Here is a 21725-nt window from a genome sequence, read left to right as displayed (position 1 = left end):
ATTCCTACTATTATTTCACAAAGGTTTCTCTTATTTGATCTTGCATACTATATAGTGAAGTAATGTTGTTGAGATGTAACAATTATTACTTTAAACAAAAATATTCTAGTTAGTTTTATTAAATCCATTCATGCATTAAAGCAGTTGAGAAATTTATAGAAGCTTAGGCAATATCTAATTGCATAAATTAACTAGGTGTTGAAGAGATAGTATGAATACCCTTTGAATCTAGGAACCAGGCATAAGGGATCTCAGGAGTCAAAACCCTCAAATGTTCCTTCATTTGTTTATGTTGATTTTGCTCCGTAATGATATGAGTCATCCACTATATTTCAACCTCTTCACTGTTCTGAAAATCTCGAGATATTTTTCTTTTAGGCTTGCACTCGAGGGGTTGATTTGGTGTACAACAAGAAGTTGAAAAACTTGCTATTTTTGGGGTGTCTAAGGACATGATTGGTTGTTGTTTGTCAAATGAATGTCCCATTTTCATAGCAGTTGGCAACATCGATGGATAGATTGAGCTCATGATTCAAATTCGATGTCTTTTCATAAGTTGAAACATCATTCACATGTTCTAGATGATCTGAACATGAATTACCATCGGTGTGATAATTTCCATCATATTCAATGGCGAGGGTTATCTATACTTCATGAATATCTTGATCCAAGTTCTTATGATCAATTGGCTTCTGATGATCGACTGCCAAGACATGGAACTTGAGAAAATAAACTGGATCAAAACTGTTTTCTGGCCCTGATCTTCCAGTGGCTTCATTTTCACCATCCATTCCCTGAATTAAAGCCACTTTAGATCCATAATCTACAAACTACATCACATATACGAAGTTGATGTTTTCTAGAGAAGTAGAACATCCAATTGAAGATCCTAAAGATATATGATGAACGTTAAACATATTGAGAATCCCGCTTCCCATGGAGTTGTTGTCAGTATTCTTTATGAAGGTTGTAGTCCTAGGAGGCTTCCCTAACTGTAAGTGATCCAACGGATGTTCAATACAAGTTGGTGAAAACATTTTTGGCACCTACTACAATGAAAAACAAATTAGCCTCTGAATTTTAAAGCAATATAACAAATGATACAAATGGAAATCCATATAAAACTTGTTAAAAACTACGGGCTCTAGGTTACATGATTTGAACAATTCCATGTGTAATAGAATTGATATTGAACACTGATAAAAAATTATATTGAATACAATCAAGTTGCTTGCTCAATTATGTTTTGATCCTACCAATGTTAAGAAGAAAAATGCAAACTTTAAATTTTATCTCTCAGTGCATCCTGAGAGAATTTTTTTTTCCAAACTAAGATAATTCTAAATAAATTAACTAGAGATGCAGCTTAGATATATAGACAAGTACATTTCTCAGAAAACCTACAAGGAGAGTTGCAATTTCTATTCTTATTATATGATTGTAGAGAATATGAGTCTATGTAATTTTTCACAAAATTAACATAATACCCATATCAATAAACATATCGAACTATTTTCTTCCTTCTCCATATGGTTAAGAAATCTAAAATTGACCATAAAAAGAGCCAGACCAACTCTTATTTTCCTTCAAAGATTTCCACTGCTTACAAATAGGCTTCAGATACGAAATTTAGATTGCACTCATTCTGAAAACTCCAAAAAATTTCCCAAAACACAAAAAAATGAAACACAATACATATAGAGATATAAAAAAACCGAGTTCTGCAAAATAAGGCAGTCTTGTCTCATTTTTTTGAAGATACAAACATATATTTTTCAGGCCTAATGACAATAATAATCATATATGATAGTAAGTTGTAGCCTTAAAAGAACATACCTAATTTTGAAGATTCTGCAACTATTAAGGATGGTCCTTCAAAAGAGACCAAATATGCTTGATTGTTGCATGCAAAGAATATTTTTTGTCATTACAAGCCACTAGAGAAATTTTGACGTAAAAAATGGGCCTCAAATAAAAAATGTACAACCAAAATTAACTTTATAAGAACCAATAGGACTCAAGATGGTGATGTCAACCATGGGGGATGTTTCACTATTTTTGGAGTTAAAAAAATAAAAAATAAATAAATAAATAAATAAATAAATAAATATTTTCAACTCGTATTTTCAACTATTTCCCTACGGTTTTACTCAAATTTTGAGTGAGAGTACTCTTTGGATGCAAAATTTAATTCCTCATCCAAGGAGTACCCATGTTGCATACTTTCAATGGACCCTTGTTATGAAACCAGCTCACAAAAAGATAGAAAATATAGATCAATGCCTTAGAAATAAGCCTCTTTGAGGGGGCAACCTCCTTTACATTACACAAATGAACAATTCTTAGATGATACAAATGAAAAGACCTCCTTTCTATATATAGGAGTCTATGGGGTCATAACATAACCAGAGCCAACATAACAATAATAATGTAAAGGTACAACAATAACAATAGTGGGCTTCTATGGGGCAGAATAATAACAATATGGGGACTAAATAGGTACAACAATATAATAAGGGGGTTTCACTATAACAATAAGGGGTTACACTAGTAGTATAGGTACCTAACATGCCCCTCTCCTTCAAAAAGTGTTGTCCTCAACGCTTGAGTAGTTCTTGATGCTTCTGTATAAAATTCTTGTCCTCCCATGTGGAATCTTCAACGAGTAAGTTCTTCCACTTGATGAGATACCTTGAAATTGATCGATTTCGTAGCTTTTGGGTTCTTGTTTCTATGACTACTCCAGGTTAAAATATGATTTTTCCTTCCTCGTCAAGTTCTGGCAATATTGTTTGAATTTGGATCTTTTGCAAATTTTGAATGAGTGGCCACACTTCTTCGTCCTTCTTCCATTCATCCCTTGCTTCGTTTATCCAATCTAGTTGGATAATAGAAATAACACAAAACAATGCTTCCACATCCTCATCCTTTCTTGAGAGTGCATTTGCAACAACATTTATCTTCCCTTTTTTGTAGATGATTTCAAAGTCATAACCCCACATATTTGTGACCCATTTTTTCTGTTCTTCTAAAGATAATCTTTGTTCTAAAAAGTATTTAAGACTATCATTATCCATTTTTACCTTGAAGTGTCTTCCTATTAGGTAAGGTCGCCATTTCTTAAGTGCATGTAGTATTTCCAACATTTCCTTCTCATAAATAGCTTGCTTGAGATGTAGCCGTAAAAATACCCAATCACTTACATCAAAACTTCTGTCATTGCAATGTTGATCTGCCTGTTGTTTCATTCGATTCTACACCAAAGTGGCGTTATCCTTTAAAAGTTGGAGAACTTGTTGTTGATGCTCGATGTGATCTTTCACTCCTTGAATCTTTTTCTTCTTGATATGTCCTTCTATCTTGAGAGTTTTAGGAGTGGTAATTTCTTCCAATGCATTACAAGATATGGTCATATTCATTTCTTGATGCTCGATTTGATCTTTCACTTCTTGAACATTTTTCCTCTTGATATGTCCTTCTATCTTGATAGTTTGAGGAGTGGTAATTCTGGCCAATGCATTACAAGATATGGTCGGATTCATTTCTTCTTTCTCAATGTGATCTTTCACTTCTTGAACCTTTTTCTTCTTGATATGTCCTTCTATCTTGAGAGTTTAACGAGGGGTAATTCTTGCCAATGCTTTACAAGATATGGTCGGATTCATTTCTTCTTTCTTTGGGGTTGGTTCCTAGTGTATATCCTCTTCTTTTGATGTTTCTTGATCCTTTTCTTCCTCCTCTTCATTATATATGTAAAATAATTTCTTCTCAGCACACTTATGACCTTTATTGTATTTTTTATCACAATTGTAACAAATCCCTTTTGCTCTTTTTTCTTCCAATTGTTGTGGTGTAAACCTTGTAGGTTGTGTAAGGATAGGAGAAACAATACTTCCATCTTTATAGTTGTGAGGGGTAGACTTCCTTGTTTCCATAATTTTTCTTTGGACTTTTCTTTCCCTCTCCAATGAATCAGGTTCCCAATGACAAACCTCATGTTGAATCTTATCCTTTAAAGTCCCTATGGAGACATCAATCCTCTGCTTCTATGGAATATCATTTTCCCTTATATTTAATTTTTGAAAGTCCTCAATGTTCTCTGCCATTGAGCACTTTTTTTTTGAGATTTATCAATAGGCTAAAGAAGGTGTTGCTCTTTGTATCCTCATAATGTGCTATCATTTCCTCCGTGAAAATTGACCACGTAACAAGTGGTTTACAAGAACAAAGCCCTTTATACCATAAAAATTGATCTGGTTCTAAATAATTAGATGCAATACGTACCTTTTGTAATAGTGGTACGCCATGTAGATCAAAATATTTCTCCATCTGTAGTATCCAATTTACCGGATCCTTGCCATCAAACTTCCTCATCTTGCTTTTTCTTGATTTTAGGAGCTCGATCTTGAAACGATTGTAACTCTGTAATTTCAGATCTCCAAGTTCTGAAATTTCATCCTGTAGTAGCCCTCTAAGTCCTCTTTCTAACCCCGAAATTCTGATCAATATTGGATTCTGTAAGGAAGCGTTATGTCAAATCTCCCACGACGACCCCATTATAGACTAGTTTAGTAGAGCGAACTTGTACTAAGTGCCATGTGTCACTATTTCAACCTTGGGATCTGAAACTGATACACAAAAAAATACAGTCTGTCCTTTTTTTGCAAATTCTTATGAAATTTTAATTTGATGCTGAGAGAGAGTTATGATGATTTTCCCAAGGTCACCTGTTTAGGATGTAATTTGGGAGCCTGCAAAAACCCTAAATGTCTCATATTATATCTTTGAAACTATAGCGAGACAAGATCTGAAATTCAAACCCTAGCTTCAAACAAATTTTTGTTCAAATGGGTTTTAATTTCAAAGTCTGAACCTTCATAGAACAAATATTATATCGAAAATTCCATAATGACCTGTTTGAGATGAAATTTTGGATCTTACAAAAAGCCCTACTTCCTTAGATCATATCTCCGAAAATATAGCGAGACAAGATCTCAAATTCGGACTTGAGGTTTAGACCGATTTCTTCTCAAACGGGTTTCTTTTTTAGCTTCTGAAACGTCGCAAAAAATAAGTTATAGTGAAAATTCCACGATGACCAGTTTGGAGCAGCGAAACCCTAGAATCCAAAGCTCTGATACCAAATGTTATGAAACCAGCTTGTTGAGCCCCAAACTTGCATCTTCCCTATACACCTTTCTAGCCTTTTTTCCATTTACCTGGACTTCATAAGCTGTCAAATCATTGCATATTAGTTTAAAAAGAGCATATAAAGTGGTTTCCTAACTATGTCTTGTGTATGCTGTTTGAATTAGATTTTTGCTCATTCAGCTGCGAAATCTTGTCACTTTCTGCAGCCAGCTCAACTTTCCGCAGCCTTTTTGTTAAAGTCTATGTTACAGGTGTCTTCAGGCAAATCCGGCCACATGGGCAAGTTGCAAATGACGTGGACATGGACCATGTCCTATTGGCTCAATTAAATCCATCAAAGAAGGCCGTGGTCAAAGATAGTCAAGCGGTGGTCAACCTAAGAGTCCTACAGTGACAGAACTCTGTTTTTCACCACGTGAAGACTTGCGTGGCCGTTCCTAAATCTCAGGAGATGTGTTAACACCTGTGGACTGCTCCATGAACCGAATCCAACAGCCACCCTCCTTAGATTTAATCTTCACGGCTACCATAATGCTAGATTCCTGGACGTGGTTGTTCACGTGTCTTTTATTAGTGCAGATTTTAGGAAAGTAGTCATGTCATCCTCTGTTATAAATAAAGTGTTCTCATACGCATAGTAGCTAGCTTTTGTAATGTAATTTTGACTGTCAACGAGCCCACTGTGCCGTGACTTTATTTCTGTGTTATGAATGCATTTTAATACATGAGAAAACTCTGTTTATAAGTTCAATTCGTGGTTGATTGCTGACTGCCCGAGGTTGTGCAGAGGGCCCCTGTACACACCGAGGTTTTGTTAATTGCTGTATAGTTTCATGCTTTATTTCTTTACGTTCCTTATGCCATAATCATTTACTTGTATATATTGCACTGCTTATGGTATTCACGTTGATTGTTGTCCATAGTTTTTATGCTTTCTAATGTTGTTAACTAATTAGTGTCTTTGTTTCAGGTTACAATAGGCAGCCCAGGTATTTACACATAGCTTTATAATGACTAATGACATGGAATTATTCTTGTCCTTCTGCTGATTTATTTTCTTAGTTTTTAGTTCCAGCACTGTTTTATTTATTTCAGTTTTGCTCATTTACTCTTCTGCAAGATAGATATTAAATTACTCATGTCATTTTCAGTTACCTTCAAAAGCCAGAGCGAGACGAATGGTGAGGGATTGAAGTATGAGTGCGTAGTTTGATATTAGTTTATTTTTCTGCAAGTTAGTTATTGAATTTCTCATGTCATTTTCAGTTACCTCCGAAAGCCAGAGCGAGACGAATGGTGAGGGATTGAAGTATGAGTGTGTAGTTTAATATTAGTTTTATTTTCTGCAAATTAGATATTAGATTGCTCAAGTTGTTTATGATTACGTCCGAAAGCCAGAGCAAGTCGAATGGTGAGGGGTTAAAATATGAGTTGATGTAATGTGATTTTAGTTTACTTTGCTTGCAATTTTTTGGATTTCTTTAAGTTCAGTTTCTTTTATATTTATACAGCAGCAAGGATACTGGGTTTCATGGTCACTAGCTCACTGTTTGTTTAATTAGAATAGTGGCACATTTTCATTCTATTTTAGGAATTAATTTCATCATTGCATGTTTTAAAACCTTTTAGAAAATTTTGAAGTTTTGGAAATCATTTTAAAGGACATCATTGCCTTGAACATTTGAATTGCCATCTCACATTAGGGAATGAACAAAGATAAACCCAAAAACAAACTAAAAACCAAAAGCGACAAAAAGTAAGAAATCGGTTATCTTGCATATATAGTGCACCTCACTTCAGTAGTTTACGACTCCTGGATTGACAATTAATATAGCAATTTAGGACACTCTAAATTGACCAAACATTTTGGCGCCGTTGCCGGGGAAGTGAAACTAGGTAGCCAATTTCTTAAAAAAAAAAACAGGAAAATTTCAAGGAAGGTAAAAATTGATAACTTCTCAAAGTATGCTCTCCTCTTGCACCTAGTGTGATCTGGAGGATCAGAAAAGAGAGTTATTGGTTCAATAATTTCTTGAGTATGCTCTCTTCTTGCACCTAGAGTGATCTAGAAGATCAGAAAGAGAATTATTAGCCCGACTTGAAGAAAAATAAAAAATGACATGCATAGAGCAAGAGATTCTAGGGGAAGGTTTATAGCTAGGGCCAAGAGTTCGATTTTTACAACTCCATCTACTTCAAGGCATAGACAAGATACACCTCCATCATCTCCAACTCACACTCCCAGCCTTAGGATTCCTGGAATTCAAGGGGCAGTAGCTGAATTAGGAGACTCTCCCACACTATCCACCGAATTTGACTTAGGAAAAGAACCTTTCTTTACTTCTACAGGAGAATAAATTATAATCAAGGAAGTAGAATCACCTGAAGAAGAAGAGGGAGAAATTCCTCGTTTGCCATTAGTAGAAGAACCAGAGGACTCTGAAATCTCTGAGGAAACTATCATGACAGAGGAAGTAGTCAACAGATTTGGAGGAGGAGGTAAAGGTAGAGGTAGAGGAGGAGGAAACAATGGAGGAGGTAGAGGCAACAATGGGGGAAATAGGGATGGAGATAAGTCATTTGGATTTCCTATAGTTGATGAGGAATCTTGTACAAAAATGAAAAACATCTCACCATCTGTCCTCCCAAACTTTTATGGGTTGCGAAGTGAGGATCCTGAAACATTTCTATTTGAGTTTGAAGTCGTGTGCCGAACTTATGATTATATGGAAGACTCTCAAAAACTCAAATTGTTTCCTTCAACATTGAAGGGAGCTGCTCTGAAATGGTTCATGGGATTAGTCACTCAATCTATTAGGACTTGGAATGATATGAAACAAACATTTTTGGATAGATACCTGGACTATTGCATGCCCACCAATCATAAGGATGAGGTATTCAAAATGGTGCAAAAAGAAGATGAAAACTTGGAAGATTTACTTGAAAGATTTCAATACAACCTGAAAAGAGCAAAAATGAGTAACTTAGATGAGGAGACCTTGAAAGCCCTTCTATTAAAAACAATTAGATATGAATTGATAGATATTTTAAACATGATGGGAAAGGGAGATATTTCTCAACTTCCACTTCATGATATAGCAGAACTATGTGTCCATCTCTCAAGGGGAAAATCTAAAACCAGAAAAGGGCCTAGAGATCCTTCCCTCATTAGAGCAAACAAATCTGCAACTGGATCAGTAAGTAGGGCTGAGATTGGCAACATGCTTGATGAGTTCAAAACTGATATTTTAGGGAGCCTTAGTGAACAACTAGACACCCTTAAAATACAAAACAAGCAGAAAGCAGAAGTTGAAGCTTTGGCCATCTTTTGTCCAAAATGTAGGAAGAAACATGCTCTAAAGGAATGCCCCTTGGAAGCAAAATTCGTATAAACATGTATGATTTGTTCATAAAACCATGAGACCAAGGATTGTCCTTCAATTCCTGAGCTCAAAGTTGTCTTTCAAGAAGATCCAAATTCAATTGAGTCTCTCTGCTTTGTTTCAAGGAGACCTTGGCAAGGGCAAAAAAATCAAGGGTTTAACAACCCCATGAACTTTCAACCCCCACCAAATTGGAATCCTTGGCAACAACCTTGGTCCCAACCTCAAAATCCATTTCAATCATGGGTACAAAGTATGAAAAATCCTTATGGGAGATTTGCTCAATTTTATCAATATCCTCCATCTTTTCAAAATCAACAAGCTCCACAACTTCCAAATCAAAATCCACAACTTTCATTGCCATTTCCATAACAACAACAACAACCTTCTCAACAAAATCCAAATTCTCAACTCTTGCTTCCATTCCAACAAAAGACAAATCAACTACCGTCCCAGCCATTTCCAAATCCCAATAATAAAAATCCTCAAAATGCTTACATGGTAGAAGGACAAATTTCCTACCTATATGATTGTTCCTCTCAATGATGTACAACTCAGATCTATTAGAGTTTTAGAAAAACCTTCTATAGATACTCAAAAGCAAAGTATTTCTGAGGAAGATTCTCTTGAAGCCAATAAAGGTTCTGAAGCATCTCTTCAAAACCCAAACACTCAAAAAGAAAAAGAAAAAGAGTCAATCCCCACAACTCCTATAGTTGAGCAACCTGCATCATCATCCACACCTCCTTTTCTTGAAAGATTACAAATTGACAAAGGAGTGGAAAAACAAATTTTTTTGCCTGAATATGATTTCCTAGATGAATTAAAGAATGTCTGTATCAAGATTCCCTTGCTACAAGCCATTAGAGAGATTCCTATTCTAGCAAAAACAATAAAGGAGTTGAGTCTCAAAAGACCAGGAAGGAAACCAAGAGATACAAGAAGAATCCACCTGGTAGGAAAAATTGCAGATATCATGATGGGAAAACTTACCATGCAGAAGTATGTAGATTTCGGTAGTCCAATTGTCAAAGCACATACCAATGGGGTAGAAATTCCAAATACTTTGATTGACTTAGGGGCTGCTATCAACATTATGAGTAGACAGACTATGGAACAGCTAAAACTTCCTAATCTTCTTTTTACGCCTACTCTACTGCAACTTTCAGATCGATCAATTATCAAACCAAATGGTGTATTAGAAGATATTTCAGTCTCCTTAGATTATTGGGAATATCCAGTAGATTTCATGATTTTGACTCCCAAGAGTAATCTAGGAGGGCACCCACTCATCTTAGGAAGACCTTGGCTAGCCACAGCTGATTCTTTCATTAGTTGTAGATCTGGGGATATGTACATTTCTGATGGTAATTCGACAAAGAAATTCAATTTGTATCCTCCAGCAAAAGCAATTACAGAAGTAAGAGATAATGAATGGGTCGATGATGAGGACACTATACAACCTGTCTTTACCATTTCTGAAATCAGTGAAGATAGTCAAATTCTGAACACATTAGAAAATTTTGAAACATCTTCAGAATATGACCACACACAATTTCAGTTAGATTCTGACATTGAGTATCTATCATCTAGACAAATGTCTCTTTACTCTATGGAAGAGTTTGGTATTTCCGCCATTGAAATTTTTCCAGGAAAAACTTTGAATATCAACAAAAACTTGGAAAAATCACAACAGGGAGAGCTAACCAAAATCTTGCAAAAACATTTTACTGCATTTGCATGGGAGTATACTGATATGAAAGGTATTGACCCTAAGACTTGCATTCATCACATCTACATCGAGGAAAACAGTAGACCAATCAGACAACCTCAGAGAAGGATGAATCCAATCCTTAGGGAGATAGTGAAAGAAGAGCTCCAAAAACTACTCAATGTAAACTTCATTTATCCAATTTCAGATGGCCGATGGGTTTCTCCTTTGGTTATAGTACCTAAAAAGAATGGTAAATGGAGAGTATGCATTGATTACAGGGAATTGAATAAAGCAACTTTGAAGGATCACTTTCCTTTACCCTTTATTGATCAGGTATTAGATACACTAGCAGGCAAAAAGCACTTTTCATTTTTGGATGGTTTTAGTGGCTATAATCAAATTTAGGTAGCACCTGAAGATCAAGATAAGACCACATGTACCTGTCCATGGGGAACTTTTGCTTACCGAGTGCTTCCTTTTGGATTATGTAATGCACCCGCAACATTCCAAAGAGCAGTACTAGGAATCTTTTTTGATCTAATCCATGATTGTGTAGAGGTTTATATGGATGATTTTACAGTTTATGGTAATTCATTTGAAGAGGCATTAGATAATTTGGAAAAAGTCCTTATAAGATGTAAAGAAACAAACCTTTCATTGAGTCATGAAAAATGCTTTATGATGTTTACTGAAGGTATTGTTTTGGGACATCACATTTCAGGGGATGGGATTAAAGTTGATAGATCAAAAGTTGAAGTCATCTCCAAGTTGCCTATTCCAAATTGTCAAAAAAATGTTAGAAGTTTTCTGAGATTTACTGGGCACTATAGAAGATTTATAGAGAACTTCACCAAAATAGCCTCTCCACTCTTCAAATTGCTTACAAAAGACTGTGAATTCAAATGGGATCTTGATTGTCAATCAACATTTGAAACTTTGAAAACAAGAATATTTGAAGCACCCATCTTGAGAGGGCCAAATTGGAAACTTCCTTTCCATATTTCTACAGATGCTTTAGATACAACTCTAGGAGCTGTGTTGGGTCAAAAGGATTTAGTTCCTTATGCCATTTACTATACCAGTAAAAATTTGACTCCCACTGAGTTGAACTATACTGTGACTGGAAAAGAGTTCTTAGCTGTTGTTCATGCAATCAATAAGTTTAGACATTATATAACAGGCTATGAAACTTTTGTCCATACTGATCATTCTGCGATTAGATATCTAATGAAAAAACCTGTTACTAATGGCAGAGTTACAAGATGGCTCTTAATTTTACAGGAATTCAATATTACTGTGTTGGATAGACTAGAGAAACAAAATACAGTAGCTGATTTCTTGTCTAGGATCCAAAATACTAAAGAAGATTCTCCTGTAGAGGATATGTTTCTAGATGAATATTTATTTGCAGTAACTACTAAGACTCCTTGGTATGCAGATATTGCTAACTATTTGGTTACAGGGAAACTACCTCCACATTTATTTCCTAGTGAAAAAAGAAAGATTATTCAGGAGAGTTCAAAATATTCATGGATTTCTAACGAATTGTTTAAAACAGGGCCAGATTTTGTGATCAGAGGATGTGTTAGGGAAGATGAAATGCCTGACATCCTCAAGGCATGCCATGACGAACCATGTGGCGGACACTTTGCTGACAAAAGGACGGCCTATAAAATCCTTTTTTTAGGATATCATTGGCCTTCCCTCTTCAAAGATACAAAAGAATATGTCAAAAGGTGTGACAACTGCCAAAGAGTAGGGAAACCGACTCTTTCAAATGAAATGCCATTGCAACCACAGGTACTCATCGAACCCTTTGAAAAATGGGCTTTAGATTTCATTGGACCTATTAATCCACCATCTAAACAAAAGAAGTATATATTGGTATGTACTGATTATGTCACTAAATGGGTAGAAGCCAAAGCATTACTTTCTGCTACTGAAAATTCAGTTGTTAGTTTTCTTTATGAGGATATTTTTACTCGCTTTGGTGTCCCAAGAGAAATTGTGACAAATCAGGGAAGTCAATTCACATCCAACATGATGGAGAAGCTGATGGAAGAATACAAAATCAACCACAGAAAATCTACTCCTTACCATCCGCAAGCAAATGGTCAAGTGGAGTCCACAAACAAAGTTATTGAAAGCATCATCACCAAAAATGTTCATCTACACAGAAGAGATTGGACAGAAAGGCTTCCTGAAGCCTTATGGGCCTGCAGAAGTACATGGAGGAATACAAAATGACATTCTCCCTATGAACTTGTTTATGGGAAAGAAGTCCTGCTCCCCATTGAGTTTCAAGTCAAAACTTTCAAGATGGCAGTTCAGTTGGGGATGGATCTATCAGAAGCCCAAAAGCACAGAATGGAGCAGTTGAATGAGCTGGATGAGATCAGACAAGAAGCAATCCTAAGAACTGATCTAGTTTAGCATCAAAGAGCTAAGTGGCATGACAAATACATCAAAGAGAAAAAGTTTCAAGAGGGAGATTGGGCATTACTATTTGATTCCAAGTTTAAAGATTTCAAAGGTAAATTTCAGACTCATTAGCTTGGGTCATATGAGATTGACAAAGTCTTTAGCAATGGAGCGGTAAGAATCAAGACCATTGATGAATTTCAAACTCCTCTTATTGTGAATGGCCACAGATTAAAGATTTATCATAAGCCACTCTCAAAAGAGGAATTTGTCAAAATGTTTCAAGAGAATTCTGCAATAAGGCTGGTGAAGAAGAATCTTTCTTCTCCACCAGCCTAACCTTTGTTCCTTTCTGTTAAAAAAAAAATAAAAAATTATAAGCCTGAAAACCAATCACTGATTGGCAGTCTTATACAAAAAATATAGAGTGAAAATCAGGAACACCTGACACCCTATATTTTCCAAAAAAAAGATCTCTCTTTCTCTCCCATTTTCACTTCACTTCACTTCGTTTTCATTCCACTCCATTTCATTTTCATTTCACTCCACTCCATTTCATTCCACTCCATTTCATCCATTTCATCAATAAAAGTCTCTTTCATGACTATTTTCATTCAATTAGTTATCATCTATCCATCTTCATTCAGCTAGGTGGTTGTTGTGTCAGTTTCCGCAGCCACCACTCTGTTTTTCAAATTGACAGTCAAGATGTTAGTTCAATAATCATGAAAGCAAATGTAGGTATGACCAAGGATATATTATGAAGACATGGAGCATCTAAAGGTATCAATGAGCAGTTGATCAAGGGTTAATGGACAACAAATGGCAAAGATTCCAAGGTATGAGTAAAAATTTCTTTCAAATAGCAATCAAAAGCACAATTTTGCATAGTTATTAAACCATAAGCTCCACTATATGCAATGATTGCTATGATAGCTCCATAACCATTCCACGACATTCCTCCACGAACCATGCATTTATTCTCTAAACGGTCTCATGATTAATTCTCGAGTTTAACTCGTATTTAACTGCACTTTCACACTCCACCTGTAATCATGGGATGTGACCGATTTAATTACAGCTCCTCTCCACCGCATAATTTCCACAGCAATTTCGTAAACGTGTTAACATCTCCTCCGTAGCCGTTTAGTTTAAAAATTCTGTCAGGTTCACTTCACTCCCCTGCCATTTTATTGAAGCCACGCCTACATTACCACCTCGTTCACATACGTCTTCACTCCACTTCGTGAACTCACCTCAGCTTCCTGTCCTCTGTTTTCCGCTTACAGTCCCTGAACACTCCCGTTACCTGTTCTCTAGTTTCCATTTTCAGCCACTGTGTTATTCTCTATAAACCCCGTAACCTAGCCGTCTTACCTCTGCTAAACCCCTCACACGCAGACTAATTTCAAATAGAAGAAAGGATGGGTCTGTTATTGAGGGCAGAACTGGAAGGGCCCAAGTTCTTAGAAGGATACCCTCAAGTGAAAGGCTTATTGAAGAAGGCAAAATGGCTACGTTTCATTCAAAAATTTAAGGGCCACAATAAGGAGATAACAAAAGCTTCTGCAAGGTCTTTTAACGGCCAGGTGGTAGAAATTGGGGACCTTAAGTTCACAGTCACCGAAGCATCCATAGTAGCTGCTACAGACCTGCCCCAGGAAGGTGAACGCTGGTTTAAGAACAAGAGTTTGGACGAGCAGGCTTGGAGAGTCATATTACGCAACCCAGGTATGGACGTAACTGTATTCACAAGAGGAATTCTTGTTCATGCTTTAAAAAAGGAGTGGGCCAGCTTACTGTTAATCATTTAAAAGTTCATTACTTGTGAAGGCCATTTTGGGGCAATGTAAATGTATCATACTCGGTTATTGATGAACTTTTTAGAGAACCAAACCCTCAATCTGCCCTACTTTTTATTGCTGAGCTTGAAAAAGATGTGCACAACAGTCCAAAAGAACATAGAAGACATAGAACCTCATTTGTATCATCATGGGCTTGTGAGAATTCTAATTGAGGACCAATTGAAGAAAAATAGGGATACCTGGGAGCGGTTTTTGGTGAGAAACTACTTCCAAGAGCCATCCGAGGCACCTGAAAGCAGTACACCAAGAAGGAGTAGGAGAAAGGAGAAAAGTGCAATAATTCAAGACCCTCCTATTAGCAAGACCAAAGAAGTTGATCAAAAAGAGAGGGAGGAAAGAACCAAGGATAGAAAATAGAGAAAATTGAAAGGGAAAAAAAACATAGAGGATGTCTACCAATCACCAGAACCTTCTTTAGAAGAAGACCATCAAGTATTGTCTGAGAGACTAGTGCATCTTCGAAAACAAGCGGCTACAGCCAAGAAGAAAGAAAAAGGAAAACAGAGTACGGAAGAAGAGAGTACTAGCCCACAACCTTTAAGAAGAAGCAACAAGCTTAGAGGAAAGTGGAGGAAAGCACAAATAAAAGGACCCCACTTTATTGACTTGGGTGGGGAAACACCAAAGAAACCTCAAACTGGTCGTAGCCCACCTCATCTTCAACCAAATATTGAAACCAGTCCTCCAGATGTTGATATGAGTCCTTCTCGGCCAGAGTTAGAAATCAGTCCTCCTCAATAGGACTTTGGGGTTAGCCCAAGGAAAACACCCGAAATAGACCCAAATTAGCAAGAGTGTATGATTATCTAAAATCCTTAGAGAAGACAGCTGCAGGCCTGAGCACGTCATCCACTCTGCCTCACATAGCACAAGAAGCACAAGTCCAATCATTGAAACAAGAAGTGTTTGAATTGGAGGTCTTAAACAGGCACATTAAACAATAAAATGAAGCATTAAAGGAGCAAAGCAGATTGGACAAGATCATTCATGACAACACTATGTTACATTTGGGATTGTGGCAGAAAAAGAACAGGAAATTAAAGAAAAAGTGCAGGAAGTTGAGTAGAGAATTGATCAGTCTCAAATTCAGATGGTAGTAGTAGTACCAAGGAAGAGGAGGAGAGGACTGGATGTACTAGCAGAAGCTTCAGAGCACATGGACTAAAGGGAAGATGATCAAAATTTTGGTTGCATGAGGACATGCAACACCTTCACAGTGGGGGTATGTTGAGCCCCAAACTTGCATCTTCCCTATACACCTTTCTAGCCTTTTTTTCCATTTACCTGGACTTCCTAAGCTGTCAAATCATTGCATATTAGTTTAAAAAGAGCATATAAAGTGGTTTCTTAGCTATCTCTTGTGTCTTCTGTTTGAATTAGATTTTTGCTCATTCAGCTGCAGAATCTTGTCACTTTCCGTAGCCAGCTCAACTTTCCGCAGCCTTTTTGTTAAAGTCTATGTTACTGGTGTCTTCAGGCGAATCCGGCCACATGGGCAAGTTGCAAATGATGTGGACATAGACCGTGTCCTATTGGCTCAGTCGAATCCATCAAAGAAGGTCGTGGTCAAAGATAGTCAAGCGGTGGTCAACCTAAGAGTCCTATGGTGACAGAACTCTGCTTTTCACCACGTGAAGACTTGCGTGGCTGTTCCTAAATCTCAGGAGACGTGTTAACACCTGTGGACTACTCCATGAACCGAATCCAACAGCCACCCTCCTTAGATTTAATCTTCACGGCTACCATAATGCTAGATTCCTGGACGTGGTTGTTCACGTGTCTTTTATCAGCGCAGATTTTAGGAAAGTAGATATGTCATCCTCTGTTATAAGTAAAGCGTTCTCATACGCATAATAGCTAGCTTTTGTAATGTAATTTTGACTGTCAACGAGCCCACTGTGCCGTGACTTTATTTCTGTGTTATGACTGCATTTTAATACATGAGAAGACTCTGTTTATAAGCTCAATTCGTGGTTGATTGCTGACTGCCCGAGGTTGTGTAGAGGGCCCTTGTACACACCGAGGTTTTGTTAATTGCTGTATAGTTTCATGCTTTATTTCTTTACGTTCCTTATGCCATAATCATTTACTTGTATATATTGCACTGCTTATGATATTCACGTTGATTGTTGTCCATAGTTTTTATGCTTTCTAATGTTGTTAACTGATCAGTGTCTTTGTTTCAGGTTACAATAGGCAGCCCGGGCATTTGCACATAGCTTTATAATGACTAATGACATGGAATTATTCTTGTCCTTCTGCTAATTTATTTTCTTAGTTTTTAGTTCCAGCAGTGTTTTATTTATTTTAGTTTTGCTCATTTACTCTTTTGCAAGATAGATATTAAATTACTCATGTCATTTTCAGTTACCTTCGAAAGCCAGAGCGAGATGAATGGTGAGGGATTGAAGTATGAGTGTGAAGTTTGATATTAGTTTATTTTTCTGCAAGTTAGTTATTGAATTGCTCATGTCATTTTCAGTTACCTCCGAAAGCCAGAGCGAGACGAATGGTGAGGGATTGAAGTATGAGTGTGTAGTTTAATATTAGTTTTATTTTCTGCAAATTAGATATTAGATTGCTCAAGTTGTTTATGATTACCTCCGAAAGCCAGAGCGAGTCGAATGGTGAGGGGTCAGAATATGAGTTGATGTAATGTGATTTTAGTTTACTTTGCTTGCAATTTTTTGGATTTCTTTAAGTTCAGTTTCTTTTATATTTATACAGCAACAAGGATACTGGGTTTCATGGTCACTAGCTCACTATTTGTTTAATTAGAATAGTGGCACATTTTCATTCTCTTTTAGGAATTAATTTCATCATTGCATGTTTTAAAACCTTTTTGAAGTTTTGGAGATCATTTTAAAGGACATCATTGCCTTGAACATTTGAATTGCCATCTCACATTAGGGAATCATCAAAGATAAACCTAAAAACAAACTAAAAACCAAAAACGACAAAAAGTAAGAAATCGGTTATCTTGCATATATAGTGCACCTCACTTCAGCAGTTTACGACTCTCGGATTGACAATTAATATAGCAATTAAGGACACTCTAAATTGACCAAACACAGCTCACAAAAAGATAGAAAATATAGATCAACACGTTAGAAATAAGCCTCTTTGAGGGGGCAACCTCCTTTACATTACACAAATGAACAATTATTAGATGATACAAATGACAAGACCTCCTTTCTATATATAGGAGTCTATGAGGTCATAATATAATCAGAGCTGACATAACAATAATAATGTAAAGGCACAACAATAACAATAGTGGGCTTCTATGGGGCACAATAATAACAATATGGGGACTACATGGGTACAACAATATAATAAGGGGGGTGCGGGGACTACATGGGTACAACAATATAATAAGGGGGGTGCACTAATAACAATAAGGGGTTACACTAGTAGTATAGGGACCCAACAACCCTACTATACGAAAAATGAGAAATACATGGAAAACGTGATTGCAATCGCATTTTTTCATGTATTTCTCATTTTTTTTGTAGCAGGGCCCATTGAAAGTATGCAACATGGATAATCCTTGCATGATGAATTAAATTCTGCATCCAAAAAGTTCTCTTGCTCGAAATTTGAGTAAAACCATAGAGAGATAAGTTAACAATACGAGTTGAAAAATTAGTTTTTTCTTTATTTCCCTCTAAAGTTTGATGATGTAATCTAATATTATTTTATTAATTCCACTATTATTTTATAATATTCCTTAGGAGACCTATTTTAGACCTCAAAATTTCTCTAATGCACAATATTTTCTGTTAGTTAGATCGATATAAAGATTTACTAGTTTTCTCCTTGATTCAACACATTGCGTAAAAGGCTCCTATTGGAATTTGTCTAACATTATTCTTAGGATACCACAGTGAGTACAAAACACAATTAATGATACAACCCTGAAAACTAAGAATGACATGGAAATTCTAATGGTTACATTCATATTGAAAAATGTTGTGCCAAAATTGAATTAAAAACCCAACTTGAAGTTGCAAGCAAGCCTTCAAACCCTTGTACCTTACAAGGATAAATATCTGAGTTGATTACCTAATAAAGTGTTCCCATTCCAAGAGAAAAGAAAATAATGTACAATGTCAATTCAATAATAGCCACCCAAGGCTTGGGCATCCTCAGTGAACCATGGTTGAGATTCACCCTCGCAAACATGCCTCACTATTGAAATTTACACTGAATACGCTTCTATCAGTAATTGGTTCCCTTTAGATGCACATGATCCACATTAAGTCTTGGCCTTTAGACATCTCATACGGTCCTATGTTGTAGTTGGACATTGATAACCTGAAAATTGTTGGGTTTCTTTCTTGTTTACCAGAGCATTTAAACCTAAGGTTATTGAAGACATCATGCAACATACCCAATCATGCTCGCACGCTAGTCACCAACCATCCACTTCACATATCCAAATAATTTCATCATCAATTAGTTGGAATCTCCATTGTGAATGGAACAGGGGCTTCCAACAACACCCGATAGACTAATAATGCCACTACTTGCAGAATCTATTAACAAAGCCATAAAATCTCATCGACATGTCCTATTATAAAAACATTTCATCTTTACATTGAACATTTTCACATAATGCATGATAACAAACAAATTCATATGAATTTACACCATTAAACACTGGAATTCAAAACATCTCATGTCCTCTTTCAATTTCATGAAGATAAGATTGATTGAATTTGACACAAAGAATGCCATACTAGGTCTCTCTCATAGGCAATTCAATGGTTTGGGCTCTGTTGACAGTGTTGGACCCACCAAAATTCAGGGGGGTCCCACTGATATGAAGTCCCAATTAGACCTCACACCATGTGGATAGGAGTCCCATCCGCAATACAACCCGGGTGTTGAAATGATGGGATTTAGCGTTATGCCTTGGCTGCGATAACACATAGAATGTCGTATTCATGAATTTGGTGAAACAAGTGTATAAATTTGTGAAGGGTCAAGTGCAATGCATGAAAGGTTCTAATAGTATGCAACTTCAAAGTAAAACACGAGCATAAAAGGAATCACAAGTTAACTTGCAAAATAGTTCACAAGTTAACCATGATGGAAATATACAACAACACACATTCAACAAGATTCATACTAATGCAAACAAAATATTCATAAGCGTTAGCATAAATTAAATAACATATATTTCAAACATAACAAGAACAGTCCTACTATATTCAGAACATATGCATTAAAACGTGCCGATTCTGAGCTTTTATTAAAGTGAAAGTCCCAAGCATACGTATACAATTGACGAACCACTAGACTTAATATTGGAACATGGAACCAACACTTGCTCCTCCAAATAATAATACTCCCTATATGCTACAGAGAAGCTTTGGCTCAAAACTCCCAAGCTTATGCTCCTAAGCTAAAAGCCCGACCAAAAGCCTTTACATGACTAATGAGGGTATATTTATAACAAAAGGGGTGACTATTCATCTCCCTTTGTGACTCTTTGACTTCCCTCATGAATGTTTGACTTCCTTCAACCATGACCTTTGGAATTCATTACAAAATGACTCTTCACATTCCACAATTGACACTTGGAATTTCACTTACAATTAATTACAAAAAATATTACAATATCGCTCATACCCATGTAAGACAAAATTGGGTAGAGTCAACTAGACAGCCTAATAAGACAAAACAAGTTAAGCTTGAGTTTGGGGAAACTCCAGCTCAACCACTTCAACTTGTAGTTTCTTGGTCATATAGTGGTGCCAAGCCTTGTACTGTGCGATGACTTCCCCAAATTGTGCGATGGGATTAGGCTAGAAGCAGACTCTAGCCTCCATTGCATCCGAGTAGACTGATTTGGAACCAGTTTGAATTTATTTCTTCAACAGGAGAAACATGGTGTTAATATGGACAAGGCCACTAATGTACTTCTGCATATTGTTCTTTTTCACCTCCATATCTTCCTTAGTAATGATCTGCCTGAGCTGGTCCAAGTATTCTTCAACCTCCTACTTGACTTGATTCCTATGCTTGGCTTCGATGAGTGAGCCAACTGAAGGGATCTTATGTGATTTCACCATGAAATCCATGCTATTGTATAATCATGCATATGAGGCTTGAATGTTGGCGATGAATGAGGCAAGTTGTTTGTTACTTTGGATGATCATCTAAACTTGTGCTTTCTCCAACTCTTCTTGTTGCCTTGTTTTCTTTGCCAATTTAGATGGTGCCCCTTTGTGTTGCATTGACCACTCATGCATGACAACGATGGTTGTATGGAAAACCTTGAGGGCTTTAAAATTATATTTTTACTTCTACTGCATTCCGTGCAAGTGGACAACTTCTTTATGCATGGTGAAAATCTCCTCATAAAAGCTCCGCATGGTTTCTCCCAATGCCGATACTTCACCAAGTATGACTGCCTTAAGTTCTTCCAGATATACCTATGTGGGAGCTTCTTTCTAGACCTCTATTTGGAGATTCTCAATTTGTTGCCTTGAAGCCTACAAGTTCTTTTCCATATTCCTATTCTTGACCATGAGATATTCCGTATTTGACTTGGTATCATCTACGAAGGCCAAGTGGCTGCAGTAATGGCCTTTGAATTTCTTCTGGTATCCATTACAATCACCCTTCTCTAATGAACACAGAAGATGTAAGATCGTCTAGAACATGTTTCTTTCTTTCTAGTACAATATTCTTCTAAATCTCATCATAAGTTAAATTGTACGTATCCATGACCAAACCATCATAAAAATGAAAACTTTCCTATTCTTCGCTTGGAGATTTCTTTGTTGTCGAAGGAGGGGGACACTGAATGGTGACCTGCTGAGTGATCGACATAAGATCAACATCTTGGTTTAGTGGCTCTGGTTCCACCTCCATGTCTTGAATCACAATCAATTCTTCGATTTCTTGAGCAAGTTCCTTCTCCTGTAACTGTTTTCTCTCCTCTTCTAGTAGTTAGTTCTACTCTTGTTCTTCAGCCAGTTTCCGTGCTACTTTTTCTTCTTATATTCTTTTCCTTTCTTCTTCTTCTTGTTTCTTCCTTTCTTCTTCCAATATTTTCTTCTCTTGTTCTTCCCTATGCTTCATCTCTTCTTCCTGCTTCCTTTGTTTCCTCCTCTTTTTTGCTACTATGGCTGCTTTCAAGATGATTGGATCTGCTTTCATCTTGCGACTCTCTTGTTC

General features: G+C 36.6%; 1 pseudogene; it reads right to left on the bottom strand.

Moving 5' to 3' along the window:
* Positions 1–1556, bottom strand: part of LOC149241090 (uncharacterized) — a 36777-nt pseudogene extending 35221 nt beyond the window's left edge.
* Positions 1557–21725: the final 20169 nt, after the last annotated feature.

Source organism: Pinus tabuliformis, chromosome 8 (assembly GCF_031772625.1).
Source record: "Pinus tabuliformis cultivar Carrire ecotype Pingquan chromosome 8, CPIR1, whole genome shotgun sequence".
NCBI classification, from domain to species: domain Eukaryota; kingdom Viridiplantae; phylum Streptophyta; class Pinopsida; order Pinales; family Pinaceae; genus Pinus; species Pinus tabuliformis.
Note: the sequence above shows the minus strand (reverse complement) of the source record. Positions and strands in the feature narration are given on the sequence as shown.